This window comes from Eptatretus burgeri, chromosome 3 (assembly GCF_056783735.1).
Source record: "Eptatretus burgeri isolate ZD-2024b chromosome 3, Ebu_testis_v1, whole genome shotgun sequence".
NCBI classification, from domain to species: Eukaryota; Metazoa; Chordata; class Myxini; order Myxiniformes; family Myxinidae; genus Eptatretus; species Eptatretus burgeri.
In genome coordinates, this window is record NC_140963.1 from 39,842,545 (window position 1) to 39,857,888 (window position 15,344).

Below are 15,344 nucleotides of genomic sequence, written 5' to 3' on the forward strand. Positions count from 1 at the left end.
GCCAACCAAAGCGAGGTACGAGGCTCGGCAAGGCTCCCAGACACGATCAAGAACACGATCGATTCAGCCCAACAACCAGGACACTCTCTGCCGCCACAGCTTCCACACCAAAAAAAACCACGATGTTTTGGTTGTAATCTTCTTCCTCTTCTTTTTCGACCCTGAACAGAACCTTTTTATCCTTCGTCCTCGTCACTCCCAATCGAGCCGTTTATTGGCCCACCGCCATCGCCTTCCGCCAATCGTGATCACGGGGCGGAGCCATCCGCTGCACTGTCCTGTGACGTCACGGCCAGTCTTCAGAGAATACCAAAAGGGGTTTACGCAGACACTTACCCTATCCCGTGTCCCTATCTAATTACGTGACATTTATCATTTCCCCCTTGAAGAAATGAACATTTACTAGACAACTTATCACCACTGAATTGCTACTTATTACATCGAGATCCTGGTAAACTCGAACAGCATGGCATACCTAATTAAACATCCTAATTACCCTTTGAATGCATACCCCCACCCCCTCAAACGTAACAGTATTATGCCATTATCATTATTGTTGTGATTACTTTTGTTATTAGAAGAGGCCTTGGAAAAATGCCACGATTAGCCATCTTAACACGGATGTACACCTTCACTTGGATTTCATCCAAGGTGGAGGAACCTTCAACCGCCCCCCCCCCTCTCCCTGGATGGGGGCATATAAGAAGACAGCCTCCACCATCTGACCCTAAGTAACTCCTGTCACATTTGGTTCAGATTGGATGAGTAACGACCCAATGTATCACGGTCAAAAATACAGACAGACAGACAGACACCAAATTGCGTATTTGAGTATGATGTTTACTGATGTTATAATAATAAATAGGGGCAATACCTCTGGGTGCTCACTTGGTAGAATAATGATACTGAGAAGGAAGCCAACGTAGGACAGAATCAGCCAAATGTACCAATGAACCAATATTATAGTAAATACCTCTTTTGGGGGACAACCCCTCCCCCCTCATAATAAATACCCTTTGACCCCGTTTTTTTTGTTGTTTTGTTTTTTAATAGTGTGAACAAACTTTGGTACATCGCAGGTGATGAAGGTTATCGTCAAGTTTCATCGGAATTGCCTGTGTAGTTTCAGAAAAGAAAGCAAATACTTGAGTGCATACACGGTGATGAACGCTGTGGTAGTTTCATCGAAATCATTTCTGTAGTTTCAGGGAAGAAGTTGCGAGTATTGACGGACTGCTGGACGGATGACATGCCATTCCATCAGCTCCCTGGAAATACGATCCAGGTGAGCTAAAAATTATTATTTTTATTTATAAGAAAATGTTTCCCATATGTGGTGTTATTTACACGTTGACTGATAATAATCCAATGAAGCCTCTTGTACGCCGCTCATGTGTAAAAAAAATAATGCTGTCGGGAATGCGTATCCATGTTAACAACAAGGAAATACCACTCATCACTTTGCTGACGGGAATACTGAGAAGGAGGAAAAAAAAGGGGGGAGGGAGAGTGAGGAAGTGGAGGAGAAAGAGAGAGGAGGGAGGGGGAGCGAGGAGAAGTGAGGGAGGCAGAGTGAGTAGGGGTAGGGGAGCGAGGAGGGAGGGAGAGTGAGGATGGGTGGATGGAAGGGAAGGCAGTGTGAGGTGGAGCGTTCATTACGATTCACACTGTCTCATAAAAATGCTTATGCAGAGAACAACAGTCAGGATGGAAACACAATAATGTCGAAAATGTCTTTTCTAGTGGTCATACAATGAATACTGCCCAGACATGGCCGGAGATAAACACCGCCCTTTAGACAAACACCGCCAGGACACGTTTGGAGACAAACAGCACCCAGACGGGTCTGGAGCCAAGCTGTCCAGACACAAACTCCCGTCTGGAGACAAACACCGCCCAGATAAGTTCAGAGACAAATGCCAGCTCGACGCATCCGGAGAGGAATACCCTTGTCGGATGTGTCTGGAGAGGAACACCCCGGTCGGATGCGTCTGGAGAGGAACACCCCGGCTGGACACGTCCGGAGAAGAACACCCCGGCTGGACACGTCCGGAGAAGAACATCCCGGCCGGATGCGTCTGGAGAAGAACACGCCGGCCAGACATGCCCGGAGAAGAACACCCTGGCCGGCCGCATCTGGACAGGAACACCCCGGCCGGACGCGTCCGGAGAAGAGTGCCCCGGCCGACATGTCCGGAGAAGAGTGCCCCGGCCGGACGCATCCAGAGACGAGCACTGTCCAGACATGATCACTGCCCAGACATGTCCGGAGAGAGAGACAGACAGACAGACAGACAGAGACAGAGAGAGACAGACACAGGTGTGGGAGGGTTCTACTCTGTATTCGGTGGGGGCGTAGCGAGGATGGGATAGACAGACAGACACACAGACAGACAGACAGACAGACAGACAGAGAGAGATAGGTGGGGGGGAGGGAGGGGAGTTAGCAGAGAGAAAATGGTGTGTTTTTACCAGGCACACACGCGTGCACGCACGCACACACACACACTGACACACACACACACACACACACACACACACACACACACACACACACACACACACACACACACACACACACACTATTGCCTGGCCGATATCGGCAGTTCTTCAGGAATCAGCAGATTGGAGTCGATGTGATTACCGACTGCAGTCGATACTGTATACAACCCAAAAACCTTGAGTAGCTTTCACCCTTGTTTTGAGGGAATTTCAATAAACAAATTATAAAAAACAAAATTTCATTCTCGACGTTTCAGGGAGATGTGCAGAAACATCAATCTTGATAAACAGCTGCCAATCATCATGTGAAAATTTGGCTCTGTAAATTAGATAACATGTTAATATGGCAAATGGCTTGGAAATCAGGCGTTATCAAATATATTTTGCTTTGGACCTCACAAAGAGAAACCATATAACCTTTGAAAATCATGTACCTCTACCATGTAGCAACTGCCGACTGTACATTCCGATCGGGTCACGAACTGCATCCCTTTTGACTGTAGGGCACACGGCAAGTGGCTGAAGCACTCAAGTAAGCACTCCAATTAAATGGTTGATGCGGAACGGCAGGCTGTAGCTGCATACCATATAGGATCCCTTTAACTTTAAAGCCGGTCTTCAACCTGCAGCAGATAAAGAAATTAAATGAATTCGTTCAAATAATGACTTTATCCACAAAAAGGTTGTTGTTTAATGTAGAACAACCCTGGAGTCTCGCAAGTTTAATCGCCCATGAAATATACATTGCAGATCATCCACCGCGTTGCCTGCTCATCTGGGCATGCATCACATGATACATCAGCTCGCGGTCCATACCAACGTTATAACTTTATTTTAAAACGTCCTTTTTTCAACAGATTTGCTTTGCTTCTCTGTAGAGCACCTCGCGAAACCTCCGAAAATATAGACACTGATCTGGCAGACGCAATGGATAAGCAGTACCGCTGGGGGGGGGGGCACGAGGTCCAGCAGTGAATGCATTAAGCCATATCGCTCAATGAAGCTGGTTAATTTTGTCACATTCCTCACTATTTTGTTCACTCAATATAATTCTCTAAACAGCCTGGTGTTGGCGCAGTGGATAGGGCAGCGGCTTGGGATCCAAAAGGTCCTGAGTTCAAGCCCCGTTGGGCCACTGAATTAATACACCAGGGGGTTGACTCAGCCTGTCATCCTTCCGAGGTCGGCGAAATGAGTACCAGTATACTGGGCCGGTGTATACCCCGGTTAAAATAGGTGTACCATATCCCTGTGTCGTAAGAGGCGACCAGGGTTGCGTCAGGAAGGGCATCCGGCGTAAAACATGTGCCAAATCACTATGCGGATCATACGGATGATCCACTGTGGCGACCCCTAACGGGAGCAGCCGAAAAAAGAAAAGAAGAAGAAGAAGAATATAATTCTCTAAACAGTAGAAAAAGATAAATTTAATGATCAGGAAATTTCACATTTTCTTGTGTACATATGGAGGAGAGACAATAGCCTTGCTTGCTTAAAGTAAATAAATAGGTACATCGGCTAAGTTATATGAATCGTTATTTCTTTAAATTATCAGATTTCACTCCAGATTTTGACACTTTAGTCCGGAAGATATCCAATCCTCAAAACCGATATAATATTTTGATGATGTACTTTAATTAGTTCCTGAGAGTAAATTGTGGAAAATTGTATCACATTATGAATGAAATCACTCCAAGCTCATAATTTGAAAATTACAGTGCTTACAAAAGCGATGTATACAGCGATTCGTAACTAGGATGAACAGGCATTCGATAATATGAGTGAGGAAAGTGAAAAAAAAACTTTATCTTGAAGAAATTGTTTTGGCAGAAAGAAGAAATTGTTCCAAGTCCAGGTATGGTTGAACAGGCCAAAAAACATGGCAGCTTCAGACCCCAGGGAAGTTTCCCAGGAGATGCCTTATGACCCTATAGAGAGTGGTGGCCCATGCGCCTGATGAAGGATATAATTAAATAAAGTGGTTAATTATCTTCAAAAGGTTTGTTTTAATTAACCCAAACATCCAATTTTCACTCTTGCACTTCCTTGGAGTTTTCTTGGTGTGCATGCAAAGTTTCAGGCTGCTCAGTTTTATGGTTTTAGAGTTATGGAGCTGACACACTGACACACACACACACACACACACACACACACACACACACACACACACACACACACACACACACACACACACACACACACACACACACACTTATTTGTATACATCATATAATGACCCCTTTTTGCACATTTTTGATTCACGCTCTCTTTTCCAGGAACACGTCCTAATAAGCGCCAAGCGGGGTATTACTTTTTCCATCTTCTTTCTTTGCTTTTTCACCTAGGGGCCTCCCTCTTTGTTTTGGGCTCTACCTTTCTCCTGTGGTGTTAATGAAAAGAAAAAAAAAAGAAGAAAGAACAATGGATTTTATCAAGTAAACGTTTATACAAGTGTGTTTTGGGAAGTGAGAATTGGGTGTTGTTTTGTTTGTGAGCCTTCCGTCAAAGGGGAAATGTAAATGGAGGAATTGTTATAAAGGGTCGGACATGGGTAAAAGGTCCAAGGTGGAGGTAGGGTTTACATGGTGTTGGGCACAGATAAAAGGATGGAAGGACCGGTTCAAAGACCAAACTAAGTTGTGCCATTTTTTAAAAGGGCAAAGAAAAGGCAGTTAGGTAGATGAAGATGTGGAAAAAGGAAAGGGCTGGCAGGATGGCCTGGAGGTACACACATTCACCTCTAAGCTGTCTCGCCTGGGTTTGAATCCCGACTCTGATAGAAACTTTCATCCCGGTGTTTCACAGGCACGGAGATTCATCAATGTGCACGCGTCCCTCGGATGGACGTTAAATGAGGGTCTCGTCTACCAGCATTATTTGGTGCACGTTCGATCCCACAGTGTCTCTTATCAAGAGTAAGCGAGTTACAAAGCTATATACTATACATCACTATATATGACAATTTGATGCTGGAAGTTGCCATTTGCCCCATAGTACCAGTGCTATACCACCACCACATTAAATCCATCAGTTTATATGTGCGTCGGTGTCCATGTCATTGGTTGTTATCTTCATAATGGATGTTTGAGAAGGTGGAATGGAGTCTTCCTTGGACTCGAAGTAGCCACCTTCGTTTCGGTGAAGGATCGTGATTCATGACCGAAGGTGTGAAGTTTTGTTGTTCTCAGAATTTTGTTCCGAGGGTCTCTTTTCAGGATCGTCACTGAGCCCCGGACAGCGTCCAACTGTACTTCGTTTGTGGTAATATTTCAAGGGATGGTTTGTAGGATCTCCGTGAGGTTCTTCTTTATCATTCCCATTGCTCCAATTATCACCAGTACAGTTTTGGCATTCTTCAGCTTTCAGGATCTTTTCACTTCATTCTTAAGGTCTTAAAAGTTGGTCATTTTCTTGATTTCCACATTATTTAGACCAAAATTACTGGGTACTGAAAACTCAATTTGCAATGCCTTTTTACCCTCGCCAAAGGATTCAGAGAGGGTGTTGCATTTGGGTCCGTTTGTTTGTTACTTGGCGAAATCTTTGATTTTGTCAAGTATGTTGGTCTGTTCTGTTTGTTGGTTTGTTTGTTTGTCTGGTCGTCTACAGCCCAAATGACTGGACCAGTCATTCTTAAATTTTTACTCCTGATAGGCAATCCACCTGAGACAGTCCACGTCCAAATCCCGTCTTAATCGGACTAAATGTCGCGACATGACGTCACACAATGTGAAAACACATTTTTGGACATAACTCAGTGACCGGAAGTCATCGCGACTTCCGGTTGACACCAAATTAAACTTCATTCAAACATCTAAATGATTACTAAATGCATCTTATTACAAATTACGCATAGTTTTCGCAAGCGTATGACGTCAAAATTTTGCCTATTGACATCATTTAAAAAAAATATATTTACGCTCGTGTGCAGCCGAAACTACTGAAGCAATCGTTCTCAAATTTTAACACGTGATAGGCAATCTTGCTGAAATAGTCTGGGATTAAATCACATCATAATCGCACTTAACATCACGACGTTACATCAGAAAAGGTGAAAACAAGCTTTTGAACATAACTCAGTAACCGGAAGTCGTAGCGACTTCCTGTTAACGCCAAAACAAACTTCAATGGAATATCTAAATGTTTTAAAATGCATATTAGTACAAATTATGCACAGTTTTCGCAAGCGTATGAAGTCAAATTTTTAGCTATTGGCGTAATTAAAAAAAAACTCTATTCGTTCTACAGGTCACAATTCTTAACCGATTTGGATGAAATTTTAACAGCTGATAGAAATCCACAGTGCAAAAGGATATGTGACTTTTGGTGATGTTCAATATCAGGATCTGTATTCTGCATCACTTTATATTATCACCCATTATAAACCAATGGGTAATTTTGTGAATTACACATGGCTATTTCTCAAACACTTTTGCACTTATTATATTGAAACTTATACTGTCTATTTATGCATGTAATATTAACATGTGTACAAAGTTTGATCGAAATTGACCCAAGGTCAAGGTCAGGGTCACCCAAAACATGAAAAACACACAAATAAAATACATATTTTTGTTTTACAACATATTTCAAACCTGATAACGGGATCGTAAAGCTGGTTGAAAAGCAATGTTCCTCGGTATTTTCAAATATTTTCTACGATCGGAAAGAAGGCAACAAGCACCGATGATAAGTTGTTGAATGTCACATGGTGGCTTTAAATGAGTTGTGAAAATTTTCAATCTGCTGCCGTTACCATGACAACGCGCGCCTGATAATTGTTATTTGTGACGTCGCGTCATTTTATTAATGTACGAACAAATAAACACCACATATTCCATGACATTACAGCTTGGACCACCACACGGAAAGTTCAACTAATTCGCCAAGTGTCGTGCTAAGCACGATTTTTCATTTGTCTGTCCGTTTGTTTGTCCGCACAGAACTTTCGTGTTTTTCTCTGCAACCGCTTGTCAGATTGAGACGAAATTTTCACCATTGGTGCGACTACTCGTACAGAATGTTTTAATGATAATTATGACATCATAGCCTACGTGGTGTGGCAGCCATATTGGAAAACGGAAAAACTTTGGACCTTTGTATCTCTGAAACCGCACCAAGGAAAAATTTGAAACTCTGCACATAGCAAGTACTCCTCATGGGGAATTTGTGATTTTTTTATGACATCATAGGTGCCCTCGTTATGACGTCATAATTGCATATGTAGAACGCCCTCAACTGAGCAGTATGAAAAATTTTGAGGTTCATCTTGGGATAAATGGTCCACAGAAAAAATTTCGTGATGTCATTTGTCATGTGATTCGACAGCCACATGTTCAAAATTTTAAAAACTTTCAAAAATCTTCTTCTCTGAAATGGGTGAAAAGATCGAGGCGAAACTTTGCACATATGACCGCCTATCCATGAGGAACAAAAGAGTCACACATATGACATCATAGGTCACATGGTTTGGTAGCCATGTTGGATTTACCCTAAAACCTGCAAAATACACCACTCAAAAGAAGTCCTGGCGAGGGTTCGCAATCTCTGATTGCTCTTTTTCTTGTTTTCCTTTTTGTATCTAAGTACTATGTCCAGTTGCAGTGCTTTGTTTTCCATGTTCACACTGGATGGCTGTGCATGAGCATTATCTCCTCATTTTCAGATTGCTTTTGGTTCATGTTTCCATGAGTTTTGTGGAACTGGGTTATTGAAATTTCTGCAGTTGTGCCAGTGGATTACTCCACATACTTTGTTGTGCCTTTATGTGTACAGCTGGTCTGACATGCGTTTTTTACATCCCAATAGGGGGTGGCTTGTACTTTCTGTTTCTACCTTGCAGAAACTACATTTGACCGATTGGATCATTCCTGATATATATATATATATATATATATATATATATATATATATATATATATATATATATATATATATTTTTTTTTTAAAGCCATTGGTGTCGTGTCCTTCGTCTTTAGGAGAACAGGGGGGCAGCCACAAGAACATAATAAAGGTATTATATGTTTTTTTTGGGGGGGGTGGGTGAAGAGGTTATCAGTTGTAGAATTAGCAAACACTGAAGGCACATTCGTCTTTCGATAAGACCCTCTCACAGACATCACATTCACGACATGTATACAATCACCGATCCACACCTCAACTACCTTCTATTCCCCCCAATATCCCTGAACCTCTCTTTCCAAAATGGTTCCAGTTACCGATATAACTTAAACTTAAACCAATCTACTGTTTTTGCTACAATTATCTTTCGAAGGAGACTATTCCAGGGAGCATTATCCACTCTGAGTAAAAGACCCTTCCTTATGACCATCCTAACTCTCATCACTTTTACTCTCAGGCTATAGCACTTGTTCTTCTGAGAAACTACACTTATTATGTTGAGTACATGCTTCATTATGTTAATCATCTCTATCATATCCCCTCATAACTCTCTCCTTCTTCATGTATAAAGCCCGTCTCCTTCAGCTACTCCTCATAGCTGAATCTAGCAAGGCCATGAATCAGTCGAGTAGCCTGGTGCTGAACCGTCTCTATGGCAGATACGTCCTTCCTCAGATGTGGTGACCAAAACCGCACACAATATTCCAGATGAGGCTGTCACTAAATTCCTGCACAGTGTTAACACCACCTCTTTCAATTTATAATTTATCCCACTTACATTTATTTACCGACAAATACAACCTAAAACCCTGTTTGGCGTACCTATTATTATATATTTTTATTTTTTATTTTTTATTTTGTTAATATACATTGTCGAGGCTCGTATGAGAGCTAACACACAATGCACAGCAAGGGGGGCATGAGACAAGAGGAGCGGGAGAAGGAAGGACAAAACAGTGGGGAAGAGACATTGGGAGATCTATGGAAGGGAGAGGGATTTGACGGGCAACACGGGGTATACAAGATGGACATTACAGGGACTTTCAGGAAGGAAAGCAGGGAATGTGAAGGATGTGGGATTGGGGCGGATTAACGAGGGTAGAAAAGGTTGAGGTTTTGGATGGGGGATGATAAGAGGTGGTGGTGAACAGCTGTTTTCAAGGCCTGGAGGGAAGAATGGGATTGAAGAGAGTGTGGGAGTTTATTCCAAAGCAGGATAAAGAGGAATAAAAGAGTGAAGGTGAGCAGTGATTCGTGATTTTGGTAGTTTTACCAGAAGGGGGTTGTTGGCGGACCTTGAGAGTGCCCTGTGGAAATATGGCGGGGACATGTTGCAGACAGAGCGGGGGGGGGGGGGCGAGGCCAGAGAGGAGATGGTAGAAAACAGAACGAACACCAACCTGCCTGGAGTGAGAGAGTGAGAGGCCCAAAGACCCAGCCTCATCGCAATAGATACGAATGAGCCTAAATGCCTTGGTTTCCACAGCGTAAGCGGAGAAAGGTGAGAGGCAGGAGCACCAGGCGAGCGGGGAGAGCAGTACTCCATCAGGCTGCGGACAAAAGCTTTGTATGTGGTCAGGATCTCAGGTGGGCCGAGGAAGGACTTTGCTTGAGGGAGGATTCCCAGTCGTTAACTGGCTTTGGAGGCCAGCTTTGAAACGTGACTTTCCCAGGAAAGATCATGCCAGATAGTGAGACCCAGAAGCTTGAATGAAAGGACTTCTTCCAAAGGATTGTTGTGAACAAGATAGGGTTTTTTTTTTTTTAAACTGTCCTTTCAGAGAAACATCGTGAGTGTGTGAGATTTGTCAGGATTGAAAGACATGTTCATGTGTTGGACCAGTTTGTTTATTCAGATCTGCAGAGAGTGAAGAAGCTGCGGCTTGCCGGTTTGTGGGATGACAGATGGTACGGCAGAGAGTGGAGTCATCAGCAAAGAGATAAAGAGGATTTTCCAGAGAGTCGGGAAGATCATTGATGAAAACCAGAAACATAACAGGCCCCAGAACGTTGCCTTGAGGAACTCCAGCCTGGACAGGAAGAGGGGATGAGAGAACTCCATTTAGGGCCACACGGTGGCTGTGACAGGAGAGGAAGTCTGCGAGGCATGAGATGGCCGTTGATACCATAGGAAGAGAACTTGGTGAGCAGGGCTGGTTGCCAGACCATGTCAAAAGCACTCAATATGTCTAGGGTTATGGCTCTGATTTCATGTCTGGCATTGAGAACCTCCATCCATTGTTGGGAGAGCATAAGCAGCATACCGGGGTAGCATGACCTGGTCTGAAACCAAATTGATCACCGGAAGTCAAGCCATTTGAGAAGAGGAAGGATTTAATGTCTGAAGTGATGATGGATTCCATAACCTTGCTAATAATTGGGAGAAGGCTGATTGGTCTGTAGTTGCAGGGATCTGTTTTTGCACCTTTTTTGTGCAGGGCAGTAATGTTTGCTGATTTCCAAGCAGATGGCAGATGACCTTGAGCAAATGAGAGGGTGAATAGAACAGAGAGAGGGTGAGCACGAGCAGAGGAGCAGGTTTTTAGGACACGTGGGCTGGTGGTATCTGGACCAGTTGCAGAATCTGAGTCGAGGTTTGACAGCAGGCTCTCCACCTTGTCAGGAGAAAAGGACATAGAGTCTAGGAACAGTTGTGTGTGACTGGGTAAGGTGAGTACAGAAAGCGATGGGTTCTGGATACAAGATTTAGCTGCAAACACTGAGTTTAGGCATTTAGCCTTTTTACGTGTGGTATTAGCAGTGTGGCCATTTGAGGTAATGGAGGGGATGGAGGGGAAATATACACCAGAAACAGATGCCACCAGGATTTGGAGGTGGGAGAGAGGTTTGAGAGTTCAGACTTGAGCTTAGAGAGATGTTGTTTTGTGGCTCTCCTGAGAGTAGATACACACTTGTTCTGAGCTTTATGGAAGGAACTGAGATGATGCTCAGTTGGGTTTGCTTTCCTTGAGGCAAAGGCATGTTGTTTCAGGACAACTTCCTCGCCACAATTTTCAGTGAACCACGGGCGGGAGGAAGGGTCGGACAACTGAAGACGAGAAGGGATAAATCTGTGCATGAGGGAGAGCAAGTTTCTTTGAAAGAATTCCCAGGATGAGGTGATGTTGGAGAAAGTAGTGATGGGAGACCAGTCTAGAAGTTTGATGGCTGCTTAGAGACCTTGCCAGTCGGCTTGCGTGAAATGCCACACTCGACGGCGCTGAGGTGGTTCTCTACTAACAGTCAGAGAGATGTCCACTTTGACAAGCGTGTGGTCAGATGAACCGATTGGAGCGAATGAAGAACAGCAGATATTTTTAGGGAAATTTGTCAAAATAATATCCAGAAGAGATGGAGTACCTTCTCCAGAAGGTTGAGATCTGAGTTGGGAAATTGACCGATTGAGTCAGTGCCAATGAGTCGTAGAAGTCTTTTGCTGAACTGCCATGGCAGGTGAGAGAGGTACCCACACCTAGCCAACTGGCATGATGACAATTGAATGAGGAAGAGAGAGTTCGGATGAGAGGATAGAATTGCTTTACTTAGCACTGTCCTGTGTACTTACCCACCCACCCTCCCCACCACTCGTCACTCCCCCCTGACACCACCCCCAGATCCTTCTCCTGTGTGATACGCTCCACGATTGCCTCTTATATCATGTAATCTCTACTTTCATCATTCATACCTATCCGAGCATGTATTTCCTAATCCCCAGATTTATAGCAGACACCCCATCTGGCTTCCCCTGGCGTCTCAATAAGAAGGTCGGGATCATTCGAGCTTTTAAAGAATGAATATGGTATAGTAGTTATAATCGATGATTATATATGAAATGTTGTATTGAACAGACTATAGAGGGACATTCAACATTTGACCCAATTTAAAACGTTTGATTGCCCGAATAAATTTATTCAAAATCATGGAGGGGGGATGGGGGTTGGGGGTTGTGGGGGTCATGACTCACCTTTGTTTCCAATTTTACCTGCATATGTTGCCCTTTTCTGTGTTTATTATTTGAGACTTGTTGAGCAATGATGGAGCTGTTCAGGATTGAGATGGCGGATAATAATGAGTAAGTTAGACGTTTTGAACGTAGCATGGTTTTCGTGGTGCTCCATAATTAAAACAGCTTTGTACTTGTGTGGGTCACACCACATGGCCTGGTTTTTATTACCTTCGTTAAGTTGACGGTTAACGCACATTTTTCAGATTTCCCAGCACGTGAACCTCCGGGACCTACCCCAGATGTAGAGAGAATGAATACCGTGCCTCCTTGACCATAAACTGTACTTGCTATGTTCCAGTTGACTTTCCCTCATTGGTTAAAGTTAAACCATCCTTACAGTTGCATGTACAAATCCCTCTGCAGGTGTACGATTGTTCTCGAGATAATGGTTGGACATCTTTTGACGTCCGAAAACAAGTGACAGCATGCAAGACAACCTGCTTAACGTTCCAACGTTGGGAGCATTTCAGTGCCCTTCTCAAGTTGCCACAGAGGTCATTTAAAAAAAAAAAACAGCAGGATGGTGGGAACTTTGGGGCCTACAGGTATGCACACTCACCTCTGAGCTGTCTCGCCTGCCTTCGAATTCTGACCCAGCTATAAACTGTCATTCTGGTGTTTCGCAGGCAGGGTTGTCCCTCTGCAGGACGTGAAGCTGGGTATCCCCTCTGCTTGCATCCGTTACAGTCCCCAAATGCTCCGTTAGCTTGTGGAGATTAAACATCAGATCGTTTCACCAAAACGTCTTCTTCTTTCACCACAAAAATTATTCCCAAGCAAGTTTTTGGCCCAAGTCTTTGACGAACCAGCTGGCCAGGCCTGCCGCTCAACTAAGTAGTCATGCCAGGAATTTGTAATTTCTTCAGGGTGCCGGCTATAACTCACCTACTATTTGCGAAGGACACCATGAAATTTTTAACGTCCACAAACTAATGCTTTGAGATGACACAGGGATGACCCTTTATAGCTGTATCGGGATTCAAACCCAGGCGAGACGAGACAGAGACAGAGACAGAGACAGAGACAGACACAGTCCCTCTCGGCTTATTCTGCCAACCTTTGTTTCACCCTGAACAAATATCTCAAATGTATGTGAGACACTACATCATTGGCACAGTCACGCCCCAGTAATGATGCAACCAGCCGCTGAATTCAGAATCAAATCCAGTGCAATACAATATGGATATGCATTCGCTAACTAATGAGAGCTGGTCGGGTTAGAGCAAGCCAAGCTTTTGAACCTAATTGCAGAAGTTACAGTTGGTCAGAGAATAAAAATATCAAATGGGATGCAGACATGCAGATAGACACAGTGTAACAAGTAGTGGGTTTCAGGATGCAGACATGCAGATAGACACAGTGTAACAAGTAGTGGGTTTCAGGATGCAGACATGCAGATAGACACAGTGTAACAAGTAGTGGGTTTCAGGATGCAGACATGCAGATAGACACAGTGTAACAAGTAGTGGGTTTCAGGATGCAGACATGCAGATAGATACAGTGTAACAAGCAGTGGGTTTCAGGATGCAGACATGCAGATAGACACAGTGTAACAAGTAGTGGGTTTCAGGATGCAGACATGCAGATAGATACAGTGTAACAGTCGTGGGTTTCAGGATGCCGACATACATTGAGACACAGAATAACAAGCAGTGTGTTTCAGGATGCACAGTGCACACATGCAGTTAGACACAGTGTAACAAGCAGTGGGTTTCAGGATGCAGACATGCAGATAGATACAGTGTAACAAGCAGTGGGTTTCAGGATGCCGACATGCAGATAGATACAGTGTAACAAGCAGTGGGTGTCAGGATGCAGACATGCAGATAGATACAGTATAACAAGCAGTGGGTTTCAGGATGCAGACATGCAGATAGATACAGTGTAACAAGCAGTGGGTTTCAGGATGCAGACATGCAGATAGATACAGTGTAACAAGTAGTGGGTTTCAGGATGCCGACATACATTGAGACACAGAATAACAAGCAGTGGGTTTCAGGATGCACAGTGCACACATGCAATTAGACACAGTGTAACAAGTAGTGGGTTTCAGGATGCCGACATACATTGAGACACAGAATAACAAGCAGTGGGTTTCAGGATGCACAGTGCACACATGCAATTAGACACAGTGTAACAAGTAGTGGGTTTCAGGATGCCGACATACATTGAGACAGAATAACAAGCAGTGAGTTTCAGGATGCAGACATAAATTTAGACAGTATAACAAGCAGTGGGTTTCAGGATGCAGACATGCATTTAGACACAGTATAAGAAGCTGTTATTTTTTTGCTTTTGACTAAAGAAACTGAACATGGATCGCAGTAAACAGATATGGGGCAAGCTTTACCCATCATTCCTTGACAAAGACAGATGTACGGCAGAGAGCTGAACAAATCGGATCATTCATTCCATCGATGGAACCCAGTTTGTTTGAGATTCCCAGGGAAAGATATCGGGGATTATTTGAGGGAGATGGCCAGGTTGCAGTGTTTTCGAGCTCGATTTTGTCGGTATTAGAAGGATGTGGGTGCTGGGAGTGAAGGATTTTGAAACTCAACCCTCGCGCCATCTCAGAAGGTCAACCTGGCAATCGTGTTGCAAGAGGCAGAATTCCAGGATTTGACGCATACAGAGAATCCTGGAGAAATTCCAGGAAGATGGGTGGGCGTTTTCCTGTTGTGGGAATGTTGTTTTGGACATGATGGGAATGTTTGGAGATCACTCACCTTTCTCGTTCATCCTCAGCCTTTGTAAGACAAGTTAATTTTTGCACAGTTGTTCCCGTCTGCATTCCCGACTTGTTTGTGGAATGGGCTGTCCTGCAGACTCAAATAAATGTCCTCTTCGACATCGACCTGTCGGTTTAATGTATTATTGGAAAAACGAAACCTTTTTTTTTTTGTACATAGTCGTGGCTCATGGAAGACCGAGG

General features: G+C 43.8%; 1 protein-coding gene across 1 annotated transcript in view; it reads left to right on the plus strand.

The window, feature by feature from the left end:
• The first annotated feature begins 1,188 nt into the window (after positions 1-1,188).
• Positions 1,189-15,344, plus strand: part of LOC147029740 (neurotrophin-3-like) — a 106,488-nt gene continuing 92,332 nt past the window's right edge. Inside the window, exon 1 of the mRNA XM_085873020.1 lies at positions 1,189-1,285. The gene's annotated coding sequence lies outside the window, so the exon portion shown is untranslated. The remainder of the gene's footprint in view (positions 1,286-15,344) is intronic.